This window comes from Anomaloglossus baeobatrachus, chromosome 6, assembly GCF_048569485.1.
Source record: "Anomaloglossus baeobatrachus isolate aAnoBae1 chromosome 6, aAnoBae1.hap1, whole genome shotgun sequence".
Classification (NCBI taxonomy): Eukaryota; Metazoa; Chordata; class Amphibia; order Anura; family Aromobatidae; genus Anomaloglossus; species Anomaloglossus baeobatrachus.
In genome coordinates this window covers 185,398,526-185,417,372 of record NC_134358.1, presented here as the reverse complement: position 1 = coordinate 185,417,372, position 18,847 = coordinate 185,398,526, and the positions used below count along the sequence as shown (strand labels likewise).

Sequence of the window (18,847 nt, the reverse complement as noted above, 5' to 3'; positions counted from 1 at the left end):
GAAATCAAATAGCAGCTAAAAAGAAAAAAAAAAAAAAAAAAGTTGAACTGGTGTGCATCACAACCAATCATGCCAAAATTTTACAAAAAAGGGTCGCAATATGAACTTTAACTTTTTCTCTCCATTTGTCACCAACATTAAACTTTTCCCTTAGGCTTATTTTGATATATCACAGAGTAGTTATCTGCGCCTCTATTTATACAGTACGTGGAATGCTGCAATAACTGATCACTCCTGCACAGTGTCAACCAAAAACAATGTATAGTCTAATAAGGCTATTTTACTTCCCTGCTCATTACATATTCACTGCTTTCATCGGTTATTGGTTGCAGTCAGACGCACCCCCAGTATCTGACTGCAGCCAATCACAGACCTGGTCTGCGGGTCTATACAGAGCGAGAAAGCCGCTCATTCAGCAGGGACCTCACTCAGACTATTTACGGTCACTGATATCGCCAGCTGTGACCGGGAATCACCTGAGTGAAGTGACCGGTGATTGTGCGGCTTATTCATTCTCTGGAGCTCACATCGAGCAGTTCAGTTGTATGGCTGCTCACTGCGATCTTCAGATGTAGCAGAGCTGAATCACCATGGGACCTCATGTAGATTACATCGGACTTGCAGGGGTGATTAGGAGGTTAATAAAGTGGAAGAGGGGGCTTTATTTTAAATAAAAGGATATTTTTGGTGTTTGGTGATGGGGTGGGCGGGGTGTATCTCAGACGCCTGCCATTACCAACCTATGGCTTAGTCACAGCTGTGAGCTGTGATTATCCCCTTATGACCCCCGATTGCCAACGCACCAGAGCAAGTCGTGAGGAGCAGGGTAAAGTGCTAGGATTATCGCATCTAATGGATGCGACAATACTGAGCGGCTGCAGGCGCTGATATTTTTAGGCTGGGTCTCTCCAGCCTGAGTATACCAGCCCCCAGCTGTGGACTTTATTGTGGCTGGGTATCAATATAAAAGGTGACCACACGCTGTTTTGTTATTTAACTAGTACCCACAAAACGCCAGTGACAACGTCTACAGTGAAGAAGCAACTCCAGGATGTTTGCCTTCAGGGCAGAGTGGCAAAGAAAAAGCCATATCTGAGACTAACAAAAGGAATAAGATTTTATGGGCAAAAGAACAGACATTGGACAGAGGAAGAGAGTGTTATGGACAATGTGTTATGGACAGGAGTGTTAAAAGTGTTATGGACAGACTAATCTAAGTTTGAGGTGTTTGGATCACACAGAACAACATTTGTGAGACGCAGAACAACCGAAAAGATGCTGGAAAAGTGCCTGACGCCATCGGTCAAGCATGGTGGAGGTAATGTGATGGTCTGGGGTTGCTTTGGTGTTGGTTAAGTGGGAGATTTGTACAAGGTAAAGGTTTTTTGAATAAGAAAGGCTATCGCTCCATTTTGCAATGCCATACCCTGTGGACAGCGCTTGATTGGAGCCAATTTCATCCTACAACAGGACAATGACCTAAAGCACACCTCCAAATTATGCATGAACTATTTAGTGAAGAAGCAGACAGCTGGTATTCTAACTGTAATGGAGTGGTCAGCCCAGTCACCAGATCTTAACCCTATTGAGCTGTTGTGGGAGCAGCTTGCCCGTATGGTACGCAAAAAGTGCCCGTCAAGCCAATCCAGCTTGTGGGAGGGTCTTTTAAAAGCATGGGAGGGGGGGGGGAATATCTCCAGATTACCTTATCAAATTAACAGCTAGAATGCCAAAGATCTGCAAAGCTGGAATTGATCCAAAGGAGCATTCTGTGACGAAAGCAAAGTTTGGAGAAAATTATTATTTAAAGTAAAAATCTTTATTTATTTCTAACCTAATCAATGTCTGGACTATATTTTCTATTCATTATGCAACTCATTTGATAAATAAAAGTATGATTTTTCATGGAAAAGAAAATTATCTGGGTGACCCCAAACTTTTGAACGGTAGTGTATATCACATTGTGAACTGTACAAATAGAAGAAAAAAAAAAAAACCACACACACACACACACACACACACACACACACACACACACACGTGGAGTGGGAAAGCCAAAACTCCAACTTAATGTCACTCACTCCGACACATGGCTCATGTTTAACTAATAAATTTACTGTAGTGCAATGGTGACAGGCTTTTAATCATTATTATGATCAATGAAGCCATTTAGATAAAATATATTTACTGGAATACAACTTTAAAAAAAAAAAAAAATAAACAATGAAAACATGCAGTAAGTGGCAAAAAAAAATAAATATAGGTCATACATTTGTAACGACTGACCACTTATTTTACTGGATAGGATATCAGTCTGCAGCAATGGAGGAGGCAGTCACATGGAGTTACAGCACTATAAACATCTCTGCATCTCATTCATTGTACCTGAATGCTGGACATTGGCCATGTTATATACTGTCAAAATATGGGTTAGCTAAACATCATAGCAAGGCAGGCTTTTTCCACACATTAGTATTCCGGGAATTGAAAGTTATCCCCCCCATCAATCGCTAGATCCAGAGAATGGGACCCTGCCAAGCTCTGTCTTGAATGGAGTAGGTGCGAATGCTCTACTGCTGTCCATGTCAAGTACAGAGTTCTGCTTTCTCCTTTTCAACAGTAAAATGAACAATGGAGGGAGGAGATGTTGAGCACGTGCACCTCCTTTCCATTCAATAACAGGGCTCTGCAGAGTCCTGTGTTTCGGGATTGCTCAGCGTCCCAGTAATCAAGATCTCAGATCAGTAAAACCCAGTATCTTGTGAACCCTTCTAAAGAAGCATTTTTCTGCAATTTATACAGGCAGAGGTCTTCACCACAATCTCACCTTACCAAATTCATAGGAAACAAGCCGAAAATGAAACCACAGTGGTTTAACAATGTGCAACAACAAAAGAAAAAGGCCTCCCGTGGCACACATGACATTGTTATGTGATCCCTGGGGCAAATAGCGGCCACTTCTCTCCCCTTATGCAATAGAACCAAAACCTGGGTGGAGAGAGCTGTGGCTTCCCTCTTCCTCCATCACCAATTACATTGAAGTGGATGCGATTGTTACTTTGCCTGACAACTTCATCAAAATTGTGTAAATTACTTTAGGTTTTGCAGCACCATGTTCCTCACTAGCTCCACACACCTAGGCAAAGCTGGCCGAGACTGGCACAAAAGGCCAACAGTGTAAAATTGGTATGAAAAAAATAATTTTGCCAACAGTTTAAATGAGTTTAACACATTGATTAATCAGGTTTTATGGACTGATCATTCTAGTCTCCATATGATTTATTGATTTAGATACACTGATTAACTGGGTCAATTTGTGATTATTAATGTTTAAGATATTGAGGAAAACTGCCACATTGCTTAAGAAGGTTGTTCAACAAGATGTTACATTTTTCTGATTTTTTGTATTTTTTTTTAATTAGAGTTATTTGAAACAAGGCTCCCATTATAGATATTGCCATTACTTGCTTTAGCGCCCTCTAGTGTTTTACTCTTAGAATGTCTATCATGTGCACATGCCCAGCCATACTGTACACAGAACATCTGCTAGGTGCAGGAAGCCCATAAGTCAGAGCATTGAAGACTTATGATGAGTTCTGACATATTAGGTGCAGGTTTTCCAAATATAAGGAACTGCAGGATACAAAACATGTAACCACAATATGTAGACAAAAGGAACTTGTTACATTGACGATGTCTTCACCTCAGTCAACCATGTTATAAAAGTAGATCAATTATTATACAGGGAGGGGCGGGGGGGGGGATTTATTTACATTCCTACAAGTCACATGGACGCTCCTTAGGGAGGTCACAAAGGGAAGGCTGCCCGTTACTGACTAGGACCACCCACTGGACACAAGTATATAAAATGAGAAGTTAAGGAAATACAAGATCTACTGGAGGTGTTCTCACAAGCCTATACATCTGCTCAGCTCCTCCTGCTGTAGACCATGCTGCCACTGGTAGGACATATGCAAAGTGGGGTCTAAGATCACAGAAATGTAATTTATAGCACCCCATTCAAGTCCAGCAAATGATCTTTTTCATTACAGCCCTAGAGACAGAACGATTTTATTTTGCATTTATGTCTCGAACATTACGAAGTGAATATGAAACCTGTAGCCGCCTTCTCTTGCAAAGTAAATTTATTCCAACATGTCAATGTGTTTCTTCACCACCTGGTGACAAATGAAAGCTGAACAGCAATGGCAGCGGTTCTGAACATCTCACCTCACAACATTTCCAAAACATCTAATGGCTATGCTGTAATCCCAAAGCTATAACCATCTTAACACCCCATAATAAAGATATATTAGAGTGCTTATGCCAAGAATTGAAACTGGCAGGTCACATAAATCAGTAGAAAGACGGAACTGACAAGAACAGCTTCATCCATGAAGAACATGACATGTAGTTCTGCATGAAGCATTTCATTGTGGGAACCCTCTACAGTATCCCACAATAGCTGCTAGCACACTAGTAGGGCCTTGTGTGTAATATCATCTTAATTGTGGTTTTAGCTCGTATTCCTTCTTTAATGGCATTGACCAATGACTTTAAGTGTAGATCTGCTACTTAGCACAATAAATCTAATCAGTCTGTGTGTGGTCTACACTTTAATTACAGTCCTTAAATGAATTACTGTTCTGCTGCATAAACCAGATGTCCGACATAGGTCTCAGCAGAAATGGTTCATTTATGTTCATTCTTTGTAAAATTATGAAGGGTCTTTGCGGAACGAGCTTTCACTTTCCTGCTCTGATCATCACCGAGTTCATGGTCCTTAGAGAACAAGGCGTATTACACAATGAAGACACCAGGTCACGTACATTGACCAAAAAAAAAAAAAAAAAAAAAAAAATAAATAAATAAAACAAAAAATTACCCCCTTGGAATTTCTCATTTTTTACTGTAGAACATTGGATTTAAAGTTTACAACTATACCCTTTTATCTTTACATCAAAATGCCTTATGAAGGATGAGAGCTAGGGGCAAAGAAAAAATAAATCCTATTTTGTATTCATTTTTACTATTGGAAGAAAAGCTAAAAGCTGTATACTCATTATTTTAGGTTAATGGCCTACTCTAATCTTGACCATTTACAGCATATTCACAGACATGGGCTAAGAACACAATCTTAGGCCCCTTCACGTGTCCGCAATTCCGGTACTGATATCAGTTTTCATTCGTACCAGAGACACGGACATACGCAGACCCATTGACATAAATGTGTTTTTATCACGGACGCGTGACACACACACACACACACACACACGTCTGGTGTTTCTCTGGCACCACTGATGTCACACAGACCACACACTGATGTGATCCGTGTGACACATACCAGAAAAGGAAAAAAAAAAAAAAAAAATTTCTATACTTCCCTGACTTTACCGCTGATGGCATTTGCTTCCAGGCCTGCTCATTATGCTCATGAATATTCACTGCACCGTGGACCAGGAAGCAGCAGCAGCACCGGAAATAGACGAGTAAAAAGTTTGATTTGTATGCCATCAAGGATAGCAGACAGAACATGTGTGGAAAAGTCACGGCACACGAATAGCCATACGAACCTTCAACATATCCGTGAAAAAAGTACGTTATCATGGATGTGGAAAGGGGGGGTCCTATGTAAGGTCGTCTCTTCTAGGACCCACATCTATAGGATAGCCTGTGGTTAGGCTATAAATTCTGTGCAGGATTAATACATTGCTTTATTACAAGTAATATACAGCCCTATGAAAAGCTTTATTTCCAAGACCCACTTAGAGACATTCATACATCACTAAGTCTTTAAGATATTAACAGCTACAGCACTTCTTTACAGGCTATTTCACAGGACTTCTTTGGGGACCGCAAAATAAATTCATGAACCATAGATATTGCAACGCCAGATTAACAGACACTAAGGATTTAAAACAGATATCCGTGAGCAGTCATACCCATCAGTCTTAAAAACCTGGATAGCGCTCCAAGAAAAAAAAAAAAAAAAAAAAAAAAAGATTGAGACCTTTCAGGATTATTCAGATGTCAATCAGCTTTCGTTAGTGATAACCTCAGCAGAGCTACTGTATACAAAAGATCTATAGACCAGATCTACTCTTCATGGTTAAAAGGGAATCTCAGAAGGTTTTTGGTATGTAATCTGAGGTAGAGGTTAAAGGTGGTGTCACACAAAGCGACGACAACAACGACGTCGCTGCTACGTTACCATTTTCTGGGACGTTGCAGCGACGTCCTGTCGCTGTGTGTGACATCCCGCAACGAGCTGGCCCCTGCTGTGAGGTCGTTGCTCGTTGCTGAATGTTGTGCTTCATTTTTTCGTCGTCGCTCTCCCGCTGTGAAGCACACATCACTGTGTGTGACAGCGAGAGAGCGACGAAATGAAGCGAGCAGGGGCCGGCGTCTGGCAGCTGCGGAAAGCTGTAACCAAGGTAAACATCGGGTAACCAAGGGAAAACCTTTCCCTGGTTACCCGATATTTACCTTCGTTACCAGCCTCCACCGCTCTTGCTGCTAGTGCCGGCTCCTGCTCTGTGCACATGTAGCTGCAGTACACATCGGGTTAATTAGCCCGATGTGTACTGTAGCTAGGAGAGCAAGGAGCCAGCGCTAAGCAGTGTGCGCAGCTCCCTGCACTGGGACATGTAGCTGCAGTACACATCGAGTTAATTAACCCGATGTGTACTGTAGCTAGGAGAGCAAGGAGCCAGCGCTAAGCAGTGTGCGCGGCTCTCTGCACTGTGACATGTAGCTGCAGTACACATCGGGTTAATTAACCCGATGTGTACTGTAGCTAGGAGAGTAGGGAGCCAGCGCTAAGCAGTGTGCGCGGCTCTCTGCACATGTAGCGACGTTATGATCTCTGCTGCGTCGCGGTGTTTGACAGCTAAGCAGCGATCATAACAGCGACTTACAAGGTCGCTGTTACGTCACAGAAAATGGTGACGTAACAGCGACGTCGTTGTCGCTGTCGTTTAGTGTGACCCCAGCTTAAAACACAGAATTCAACAATGTGTCACATGTCAAGCTGTGTGCCGTTTATGTAAGCTGGAGGCTTTATCACCTGGTAATCATTGCTCCCTCCTTTGATTAGCAGCTCACTGTCTAAAGACCGTGTACATACAGAACCTGGTTTGGGAGGGGTCAGCTTTCACAGCTCTGCTGCATTGCTAAGTCTAAAGACTGTCAGAACTGCTGCACGCAGTAAGCTAAGTTAATCATCGCTAGATTCAGTATCTGTCTGCATAATGCTGCTCTGGCGAAGTAGCAAATCCTTCTGACAGATTCCTTTTAATCCATAATAGAGACATAACCAAATTGGATCTTAATCCTGTGCAATAAACATTTTATGCATTAATTTTTCACCCCAGACTTATTTATTCATCAGTATTGACTTACAGCTTGCCAAACCAAAAAGGTTCAGTTAGAGGGAACGCTACCTAAATTATTAAATATCTTAATTCTATAATTTTCTAATTACATTCCATAAGCAATTATAGAAAACGTCATCTTTCCTGAGCAGCTGCTACTCAGTTCAGCAGAGAATTTCTGGGCAGTCAGAATAGTGTCAATCATAATGCAATGAAAACTGCAAGATTTCAGGAGTGTATGCTAACAGATTATGACACTGAACACAAAACTGAATTCACACAGTGTACTAGTCCTTTCTTAGCACAATTGCGAGCTTTGGTTTGACTAAGCAAAACATAAAGTAAAAAAAAAAAAAAAAATGAAAACAATGGCATGGTGTGAGCCCAGCATTACAGAAAAGAAGCCAATTTTCAATTTTCTCAAGAGACAATTTTGTGATAACCTCTCCAGTTGAAGTTGAGTTGTGGTTTTACAGACTACTACATCTTAAGTTCTTATCAGCATTTTCCTTTCCAATTATACTAGCACATTTACCCCCCATCCCCTCTACATAGAGCATTTTATAAAAAAAATAAAAAAATAAAAATTGGGTCGTAAGGATAGGATTAAGACAACTAAAAAATGGTTCAATTTTTTTTGATGAGTTAACCCACACACAAACCAATCCCCCACCCTCCAGTGACCAGCAGGTAGCACTTGAGTAACCGCAGAATGGAAAAGGACATTATAGCTTTTTTTTTTTTTTTTTTAACGTTTCAAAGAAATATGGAAGTGGAAAAAAAAAAAAATTAAAAAATGATGTCAACGGCAAAAGCTGCTTAGCCCAGTGATAGGCTGCAGCGGTCAGATGGGGTGAAGTCAATACGGCAACTTGTCAATTAAGGATATGTTCACATGCCAAGAAAACATCCAATATAACGTATCCAGCTGCAATCCATCAGCAAAAGAAAAAAACATAAAAAAAAAATTTTGCAATATCTTTTTTTCCCCCAACCTTTAGGCTACGTGCCCACGGGACAAAGTGCCTGTGGATATATCTGCAGGTTTCCTGCAGCTGATCCCTGGAATCCGCAGCTATCCAGTGCTGCTGTATTTCAGCTAAATGTCTGCGATAAACCTGCGGACATTCGTGCGACTTACCTGTGGAATTCCCGGTCTATCTCCATAGTGGAGATGTGGGATTTCCGCAGGAATAATTGACATTAAGTTACGTGCGGCTGCGGGACATCCACCGCAGCATATTCCGCAGCCACACATACCATACCGCAGCAATGATACAGCACTCTCCAAATCCCATAGGATAACATGGGAAGTCTCTCTACTTGCTTAAACCTGCGGATTTATATGGAAAATCCAGATAAATCCACGGGTTTTCCGTGGCAAAATCCGCAGGTACATAGCCTTACACTGGATTCTATAGAAAACAGATTTGTTGACAGATTGCTATTTAGCGTTCAGTTTCTTCCATTTTTACATAGTTACATAGTTACTTAGGTTGAAAAAAGACCTAGGTCCATCTAGTTCAACCTTCCTCCACCAGTTCTACATTTGGTCACTAAGTCATTTATAAACAACAATGTTTTGTGTACTGAGGAAATCATCCAGCCCTTTTTTAAAAGCTGTTATAGTATCTGCCATTACTACCTCTTGTGGTAGGGCATTCAACAGTCTGACTGCTCTAACTGTAAAGAACCCTTTCCTATTTAGGTGTCGGAATCGCTTTTCTTCCACTCGCAGTGAATGACCCCTGGTCCTTAGTATTGTCTTTGGAAGAAATAAGTCATGTGCCAGTCCTTTATATTGACCACACATGTATTTATACATATAAATGAGATCTCCTCTGAGACGTCTTTTTTCTAAGCTAAACATATCTAACTTTTTCAACCTGCCATCATATGGGAGGCCTTCCATTCCTTGTAATAGTCTAGTTGCCCGCCTTTGAACTGACTAACTTCTGAACGTCCTTTTTAAAATGTGGAGCCCAAAACTGGATCCCGTATTCCAGATGTGGCCTTACAAGTGATTTATAGAGGGGTAACAATACGTTGGGATCACAGGATCTAATCTCTCTTTTTATACACCCTAAAATCTTGTTTGCTTTAGCAGCTGCTGCTTGACATTGAGTGCTGCTGCTCAGCTTATTTGTAATGAGAATACCCAAGTCCTTCTCCTGTTCTGTAGTCCCGAGTTTACTTCCATTTAATGTATACGCAGATATAGGATTACTCTGTCCTAGGTGCATTACTTTACATTTATCAACATTAAATCTCATTTGCCAAGTATCTGCCCATTCTGACATCTTATCCAGATCTTTTTGTAATATTGTACTATCCAGGTCAGTTTTTAATATCCTACATAGTTTGGTGTCATCAGCAAAGACTGACACTGTACTATCAATCCCATCCACAAGGTCATTAATAAAGAGAGTAAAAAGAATCGGTCCAAGCACAGATCCCTGTGGCACCCCACTGCTGACTATAGCCCATTTAGAGAATGTACCATTTATGACTACCCTTTGTTTCCTATCTTTTAGCCAATTCCTTACCCAGTTGCATATTGTGTCCCCTAGTCCTTGCTTCTGGAGCTTTAGTATAAGGCTATTATGTGGTACAGTATCAAATGCCTTTGCAAAGTCCAAATAAATCACATCAGCTGCATTACCAATATCCAGGTTTGAACTTACCCCCTCATAGAACCCCAACAGGTTGGTTAGACACGACTTATCTTTCATGAATCCATGCTGTCTGTCAGTTATCATATTATTTTCTGCAATATATTTTTGCATGTCATCCCTTAAAATGCCCTCAAAAACTTTGCATACTACTGATGTCAGGCTTACTGGACGGTAGTTGCCTGGATCTACCCTCTTACCTTTCTTAAATATCGGTACCACATCAGCAACCCTCCAATCCTGAGGCACCAACCCTGTTACAAGTGAGTCTAAAAAGATGAGATACAGCGGTCTGTCGATTACGGAGCTCAATTCCCTCAATATTCGTGGATGAATGCCATCTGGCCCTGGGGATTTGTCAATGTTTAATTTACTCAGACGTAGGCGTACTTCATCTTGTGTTAAATTAATTATATCGGGTGGTGAACATTGATTTTTCACTTGTTGAATGATCCCTGGTACAGTCAGTTCCTTGGTGAATACAGATGAGAAATGCCTATTTAATATCTCAGTCTTTTGTTTGTCCTCTATAACTAACTTGTTATTATATTTTAAGGGTCCGATACTATCCTTTGTTTTCCTTTTGGCATTAATGTATTTATAAAAGATTTTGGGATTTATTTTAATGTCATTGGCGATTTTTGTTTCAGTAGCTAGTTTTGCTTGTTTGATTTCTTTTTTGCATTGCCTATTGATATCTTTATACTCCTGCAATGCTATTTCTGTATTCTCAGCCTTCAAGATTTTAAACGCCCTTTGTTTTTGTTTTATTATACGTTGTACAGTCTTATTTATCCATAGTGGTTTCTTTTTATTCCTGGACATTTTATTAACAGAGGGTATACGTTTTTTACAGGACTCTAGTAGTATATCCTTAAACTTACCCCATTTATGTTCGGTATCCCCAGTTACCATGACTCTGTCCCAATCTACACATTTAAGCTCTTCCCTTAATTTGTTGAAATCAGCTTTCCTAAAATTCCAGGTTTTAGCATTCCCCCTTTGAAATGTTCTATTGAATATTATGTCGAAGCTTACCATATTATGATCGCTGGTGCCCAAGTGCTCCCGGACCTGTAGATCTGAAATTGTATCCGGTCTATTTGACAGGACCAGATCTAGCAAATTATCTCCCCTGGTCGGTTCACCTACCATCTGAGAGAGGAAATGGTCTTGAATAGTAGATAAGAACTTACAGCTTTTAGCAGAACCAGAAGATTCTATGTCCCACTGAATGTCTGGATAGTTGAAATCCCCCATAATAAGAACCCGATTATTATTATTAGCTGCCTTTTCAATTTGTTCCAGCATTTCACCCTCTATTTGTTCAGGTATGTTAGGAGGCTTATAGCAAACTCCAATTAGCATTTTTCCATTATTCCCCTCCCCATTTACATTTACCCATACTGACTCTACATTGTTGCTGTTCCCCTCAATGTCATCATACAACCAGGGCTGTGGAGTCGGTAAGCCAAACCTTCGACTCCGACTCCTCAAATTCTCTTGCTCCGACTCCGACTCCTCAAATTCTCTTGCTCCGACTCCGACTCCTCAAATATTGCTTAGTTAGGTGAAAAATTTATTGTAGTACATGAATATGTGTATGTGAACATCAGACATTTAATAATTTTTATGATACGATAATCAAGATATTTGGATAGAACATAAAATATATTTATTGGAATACAACTTTAGAACACAAAAAACTGTAATAAATTGTAAATATGTAATACACTATGTAATATACAGTAGATTACATATATATCTTGTGTGTGTATATACACTGTGTGTATATATATATATATATATATATATATATATATATATATATATATATATATATATATATATATATATATATATATATATATTACATATTTACAATTTATTAGTTTGTGTTCTAAAGTTGTATTCCAATAAATATTTTATGTTCTATCCAAATATCTTGATTATTGTATCATAAAAACAATTAAATGTCTGATGTTCACATTGTACTACAATAAATTTTTCACTTAAATATAAGCATTATACTAAATGTTATTATTTAGTAAAATATTCAGCACATTCTGCATTGCACTCCTGTCCCCAATTTATTATATATTTTAAGAGTCGGAGTCGGTGCATTTTATACCGACTCCGACTCCACCAAAATGAGCTCCGACTCCGACTCCGACTCCACGACTCCGACTCCGACTCCACAGCCCTGCATACAACACAGGTTTTAGGTTAGATTTGATAAATATACACACCCCACCACCTTTTTGGCCTTTCCTGTCCTTCCTAAATGTACTATACCCCGGTATGTTTGTCACCCAGTCATGGCTTTCATCCAGCCAGGTTTCCGTAATGCCCACCACATCATAATCCATGGTTGACATAAGAGTCTCCAATTCATTCATTTTGTTTGCAAGACGGATTTTTAACGGATGTTCTTTGCTTACTTCAGTTTCAAAGAGAAATAGCAATATGTTAATGGATTCATTTTCCATAGATGTTTGGAAAAAAAACTATTTTTTTTCCAAACTTCCAAAAAAAGTTGTGTTAGCACTTTTTTTGCCAACAGAATGCGGCTATATCTGTTCTAATGGCAGTTACTGGACATGTGAACTGAGCCTTAAGACCCTGTCACACACAAATCTTTGGCAGATCTGTGGTTGCAGTGACATTGTGGACAATCAGTGGCAGGTTTGTGGCTGTGTACAAATGGAACAATATGTCCATGATTTCACTACAACCACAGATCTGCCAAAGATTTATCTCTGTGTGTGACGGGGCCTTTACTCCAGAGAAGCAGTGGAGGACGGGGAGGCAAGTTTAGCAGAGTTGACCATTTTGCTCAGCAGAGAGGGCAGAGCAGACTCAGGCTGGAAACACATTTATGCGTGTAAAATCGGTCCGAGTTGCATGATATAAAGTCGGACAATTTTAGTTCGCGTTGAGATCAGTGTGCAATGCAACTGCACTGCGATCCTGGGATTTTTCTCATGATTGCATTCCGTGTGCAATGCGTGTTGGATGCGTATGGGATCTGTTTTTACTATGTCATCTGCCTTTCAGCTCAGCTACATGGCCGCTGACAGCAGACAGACTGAGCCATGTAGCTGAATGGCCGCTGACAGCAGACAGCCATGTAGCTGAATGGCCGCTGACAGCAGACAGAGAGCCGCGCGATCAGAATGAAGTCTGATGAACTTCACCCGACTTCATTGTCATCCTGCGGCTCTGTGTGTGGCATGGCCAGATTTTCGGTCACCGGTGAAAGTCTCACCGGTGACCGCAAATCCCCTGAGTGACCACAGTGGGCCGCGCTATCAGCGGTGCCGTCACTGAGATTACCCGCGGCCACAGCAGAAGTCCTCCCGCTGAGATCTGTGGCCGCGGGTAACCTGAGTGACATCATCGCTGATGGCGCGACTCACTTCAGTCGCTGCGGGGAGCTCAGAGCGGTCGTGGTCGCTCTGTCAGCTTCCGATGTAGCAGAGCTGAAAGCGTCGTGGGACCGCTGTGGATTATGTCGAACCTGGAGGGGCATTTTGCTGACTTTATTAAAATGGTGAAAGGAGGTTGCTGTTTGGGGGGGGGGGGGGGGGGGGGGAGGGGCCTTGAAGACATGGACAGAGAGAGAGACCGACTGACAGATTGACTGACATTGTGTGAGACCTCACTTATTTCCAGTGTTTTCTGAAACATGCGATAAATGTATTTAGAGAAACGAATGTCGCTAGAAATAAAAAAAAAAAAAAAATATATATATATATATACATATATATATATATACATATATACATATATACATATATACATATATACATATATACATATATACATATATATATATATAAATAATAGATGGGAGCTGCCTCATTGATTAACATGTGTCCGAGTGCAATGCGAGATAATCGCAAGTGAGAAGCCGGCCTTACACCGTAAAGATCCACACAGGTCACTCAATACTTCTGAAGTCCTGGTGATGGGAATGTCTTCATCCCACCACTACCAGATACCTAGCAATATAGCACTGACTGCCAGGCAAGTCATAACACCAGCACTGGAATAGTGGAGTCAAGTCTGCTCAGGAACACATCAAAAATTCTGCATTGTCCAAATGTTGGGAAACTGGGGGGGGGGGGGCGGGGGGTGTTCTCTTTTCTCCTACAGAACACATCCCATTAGGATGGTCAATCATTTTAGAGACTGTTGGTGCCCACTATCTATAGGGGTCATGGATATTGAGACACGCCTTTGTAGCACTGATGCTGGTAGTGAAAGGGTCAGATCAACATCTGTATCTCACCACCTCTGGGGATAAGCTCACAGGAGGAGCCAGGTGCTGACCCTTTTACTGCAATCAGCTGTACTCCACATGAGTAACTATGTTCTGATATTAGTGCAGCTGAAGGTAGGAAAATAGACCAGGGAAAGGCAACATTTGGAGCCATGCGGTTTACAGAAAAAAAAAGCCAAATTCTCTTATAAAAGTGGTTCGCAAAGCTTCAGAACTTTCCAGGTTGGCCAAAGAAAAAAAATAAAGAAAGAAATGCATAGCTGATGTGGCAAATCTATGCCATGTGAACCTTTGTATTATGTTCATAGTGCTTTCTGCATTCCCCTACAAGGAAAATTCAGTGTTAAACCAAAATACTGCATAAATTAACATTTGTTTCTATGCATTCAACTGAGTGGGTGAGTGACAACACTCAGCAATAACATTGAAAAAAAATAGTGTAGCAAAAGCTTCTCCAGAACCCTCAGTATAGTTGCCTAGCTGATATCGATAAGACACTACCACCAGATAATATTTTATTACACCTGAATAGCAGCGTTTCTCATGCAATGTGTCGCAACACAGCTTAAAATACTGGTGGGAGCGGAATGTAGGGTGCTAGGAGGACGGCCGCTCAGCACCTCCTGCAAAGTCACTACTGCCCTTAGGCCATGTGCCCACGGGAGAACGTACCTGCGGACTTTTCTGTAAGCTCACGCAGCAACTTCCCGGAATCCGCAGCTATCCACTGATGCGGTATTTCTACGGAATTGTTGTGGTAAACCTGCGGAATCAGTGCGGATATCCCAACCTGTGTCTCCATAGTGGAAAGGCAGGAATTCCGCATCAATAAATGACATGGTTACGTGCGGCTGCGGGAAATCTGCAGCATTTACCACAGCCGCAAAAATTTCAGCATTGATACAGCACCCCCCAAATCCCATAGGATCACATGGGGAGTGTCCGTACTTGCATAAACCTGCGGATTTATCTGGAAAATCTAGAAAATCTGCGTGTCTTCAGCTATGTGCGTACGTTGCGTATTTGCATGCAGTTACGCTGCGATGAATCTATGGAGATTGTGCAGGAGACGTGCGCATGTGGCGTATTAGAGTGCAGCGCTTCGGGTGCTGCCAGAAGCGCGCGTTCTAAGTAGTGACATGTCACTTCTTTCCTGCGCTCTGCATGCAGCCCCCGCTCTGTCTATGGGAGGGGCTGCACTCAGAGCGCATGAAATCGGCTTTTTTTTTTCATTACGGACTGTTTCTGCAGCGATGTGAAGCGCACGTGTGCTGTTCAAATCGCTGCAGAAATTTCTGCAGGGACAAATGCTACGTGCGCACATAGACTTCCACAGCAAAATACGCAAGTACATTCTCCCATGGGCACATAGCCTTAGGTATGTGCGCACGCTGCAGTTTTGTCTGCATACAAACTGCACCTTGTCAGAGCCTGGAAATGATAAAAGAAAAAAAAAAAAAAAAACAAAAAAAAAAAAACACGCTTGTAATGATGATGCATTTTTGGTGCGTTTGTCAATTCTGACTTCATGTGTTTATCAGTATAGAAAGTGTGACAAAACTGCAATAAAGAAGCAGGAATGAACATGTTGAATTTTTTGTCAGAAGTTTGTGAGAAACTGCAGACCGAAAAAAAAAAAAAAAAAAAAAATGCAATGTGAACACAGCAGATCTGATTTCTCAGACTTTGCTGGGAAGTCAAAAGTCAGAACTTGATGACAACAAAACTGCACCAAAATAAGGGAGAAAAAAAAAGGGACAAAAACTGCAGCGTGCGCATGTAGCCTTACATTTTCTGTAAAAAGCACTGGAGGCGCAATGATGTCAGGAGAGTGGGCATAACATGGCCATCTTGTAATATACAGTTATATTCAGGGGGACACAGTGGATATATTTACTATATATCATGACCTTGAATATGATTTATATACTCAGTGGTCACAATACTTGTTCAAAATTAAAAAAGGTGCCCCAACCAAGGTTAAACATTATTTCTCTCCCTCCCCAGGTCAAAGGAAAAAAAAAAAAAAAAAAAAAAAAGTTTGGAAATGCAGCTTTATAGATTGCAATTTTTCATGTCCCATTACATATCAGCAGTCAGTAGTGGCCATGCTTCCTCCCCACCCTGCATCAAAAAACAAAAACACCCCAAAACATCTTATAAAATCAGGTATTTTTCAATGTTGGCCTTCAAAACGAGTTGATGGGTCATTGCTAAAAAAAAACACCACAATGGTAACACATTTACTTTGGACTTACACAATTTTTTTTTTTAGAGCAAAACAGAGACAACCATATTTCATGTACAACATTCGCGATGTGACAAGTTTTCTTAGAAAGCCACGGGCTGTGCCAAACACAATGCGCAGCATGTGCCGTACGGATTCAGCTGGAGCAGCTTGTACCCAACATCCCGTCTCCTCGTAGGGGGATCTTTTTTGGGATCCTATTGATAAGTCAACCCAATGCATATTCGGTGATTCTATGTAGAAATTCAGGGAGTATATAGCAGGAATACCCCAAAAGAAAAAAAAAAATGAAGAAAAAAAAATAAATTTTAACACCTTGCAATCTTTATATCAGTTGAGGCATACACTTAACACCAGGCTTGTCAATCTTACTGAGGGGCACAAAACATTCCAACAGGTAAGCTACAACGTACCAGACTGATATGCAGAGCGATACCGGAAAATGCCAGCTGGCATCACACTAAAACAAGGAAGCTGACAGAGCCAGGTATGTAATGTGCACCTTGGTACCCAGGGCATAGCTTGATGCAGCAGAGTGGGCACCAGCATGTGTATCTGGCACACCACCTCCACAAAGCCCATGGACAGATACAAAAGTACCAGACTGTGATATGCAGACTGATATCTATACATGTAGCCACATTTTCAGAATTTGGTACTTTACCAAGCCAGAATAAGGACATAAAGCATCACTCTAAAACAAGGAAGCAGGCAGAGTCAGGTATGCAATGTGCACCTTGGTACCCAGGATGTAGGTGCAGAGGAGCAGGATGCAATGTGCACCTTGGTACCCATCATGTGGAGGAGCAGGCAGAGTCAGGTATGCAATGTGCACCTTGGTACCCTGGATGTAGGTGCAGAGGAGCAGGATGCAATGTGCACCTTGGTACCCATCATGTGGAGGAGCAGGCAGAGTCAGGTATGCAATGTGCACCTTGGTACCCTGGATGTAGGTGCAGAGGAGCAGGATGCAATGTGCACCTTGGTACCCATCATGTGGAGGAGCAGGCAGAGTCAGGTATGCAATGTGCACCTTGGTACCCTGGATGTAGGTGCAGAGGAGCAGGATGCAATGTGCACCTTGATACCCAGGGTGTAGTGGAGCAGGCAGAGTCAGATATGCAATGTGCACCTTGGTACCCAGGGTGTAGGAGCAGAGAAGCAGGATGCAATGTGCACCTTGGTACCCAGGGTGTAGGAGCAGAGAAGCAGGATGCAATGTGCACCTTGGTACCCAGGGTGTAGTAGCAGAGGAGCAGGCAGAGTCAGGTATGCAATGTGCACCTTGGTACCCAGGATGTAGTGGAGCTGGCAGAGACAGGTATGCAATGTGCACCTTGGTACCCAGGGTGTAGGAGCAGAGGAGCAGGATGCAGTGGAGCGGGCACCAGCATGTGCATCTGGCACACCCCCTCCACAAAGCCCATGCCTGAGAGAAGCCTCTTACTTTAATAAACTCATGGCAGCAGCTCCAGTGCCACTCTCCAGAGCCTCAGGTGTCCTGGCATCTTCTAAGGAGATGCTCACCCACCTATGTGCCTGGCATTAGAGGGCAGATGTGGCTTTCCCAGCGCACAGACATTAAACTTGGGCCTCTGTCACTTTTCTGCCAGCAGCAGCAGCTCCTCCCCGACTCCCAGAAAAGCTCCAGCTGCAGCCCCACAGCAGCTCGGTGCCTGGGCACTGCCAGCGCCCCCCGGCCAGGGCAGGAGGGATAGTGCTGCTGCTGTGACTTGCTCTTGTGCAGAGGAGATGGTAGGGTCTTACCTCCCCCTGCAGGGTCTGCACACAGGCTCCGTGTCTGGGACCAGCACTCTCCTCCTGCTCTGTCTGCAGCCAGGCTCACTCTGACAGCCGGAGAGAGGAGACAAGTTCTGGAGGGAGGTGTGAGGGGGGAAGGGAAATGCTTCCTGCCCAGCCCTGACTGGCTGATCCACAGCCTACACTGACACCTACTGGCTGGATGTGCAAATGCAGCGCTGCAATCCTTTCCACCAGGACGTGTGTACCCTTTGGAGGGAGGGATGGGGCAGTTTCTTTTTTATCCCAAATTATCCCTGATTTAATCTGCAATCATTACTGCGGGATTAATATGTGTTTTAGAGTTGAAGCAACTGTGAGGTCCAGAAATTAGCAACCACCAGCACTCCAACTATTGTGAAACTACAACTCCCAGCAATCCTTGACACCTGAATGGCCTTTCAGGAATGCTGGGAGTTGTAGTTTCAAAAAACACTGAAATACTAAAGGTTTCTGGCCAAAACTGATA

General features: G+C 42.1%; 1 protein-coding gene across 2 annotated transcripts in view; it reads right to left on the bottom strand.

Moving 5' to 3' along the window:
• The window catches only part of LDLRAD4 (low density lipoprotein receptor class A domain containing 4), a 345,350-nt gene extending 326,921 nt beyond the window's left edge, over positions 1 to 18,429 (bottom strand). The window contains exon 1 of one of the 2 annotated variants that reach the window (XM_075314594.1): positions 18,346 to 18,429. The gene's annotated coding sequence lies outside the window, so the exon portion shown is untranslated. The remainder of the gene's footprint in view (positions 1 to 18,345) is intronic. The other variant, XM_075314597.1, reaches the window with a different exon arrangement.
• Between the last annotated feature and the right edge of the window lie 418 nt (positions 18,430 to 18,847).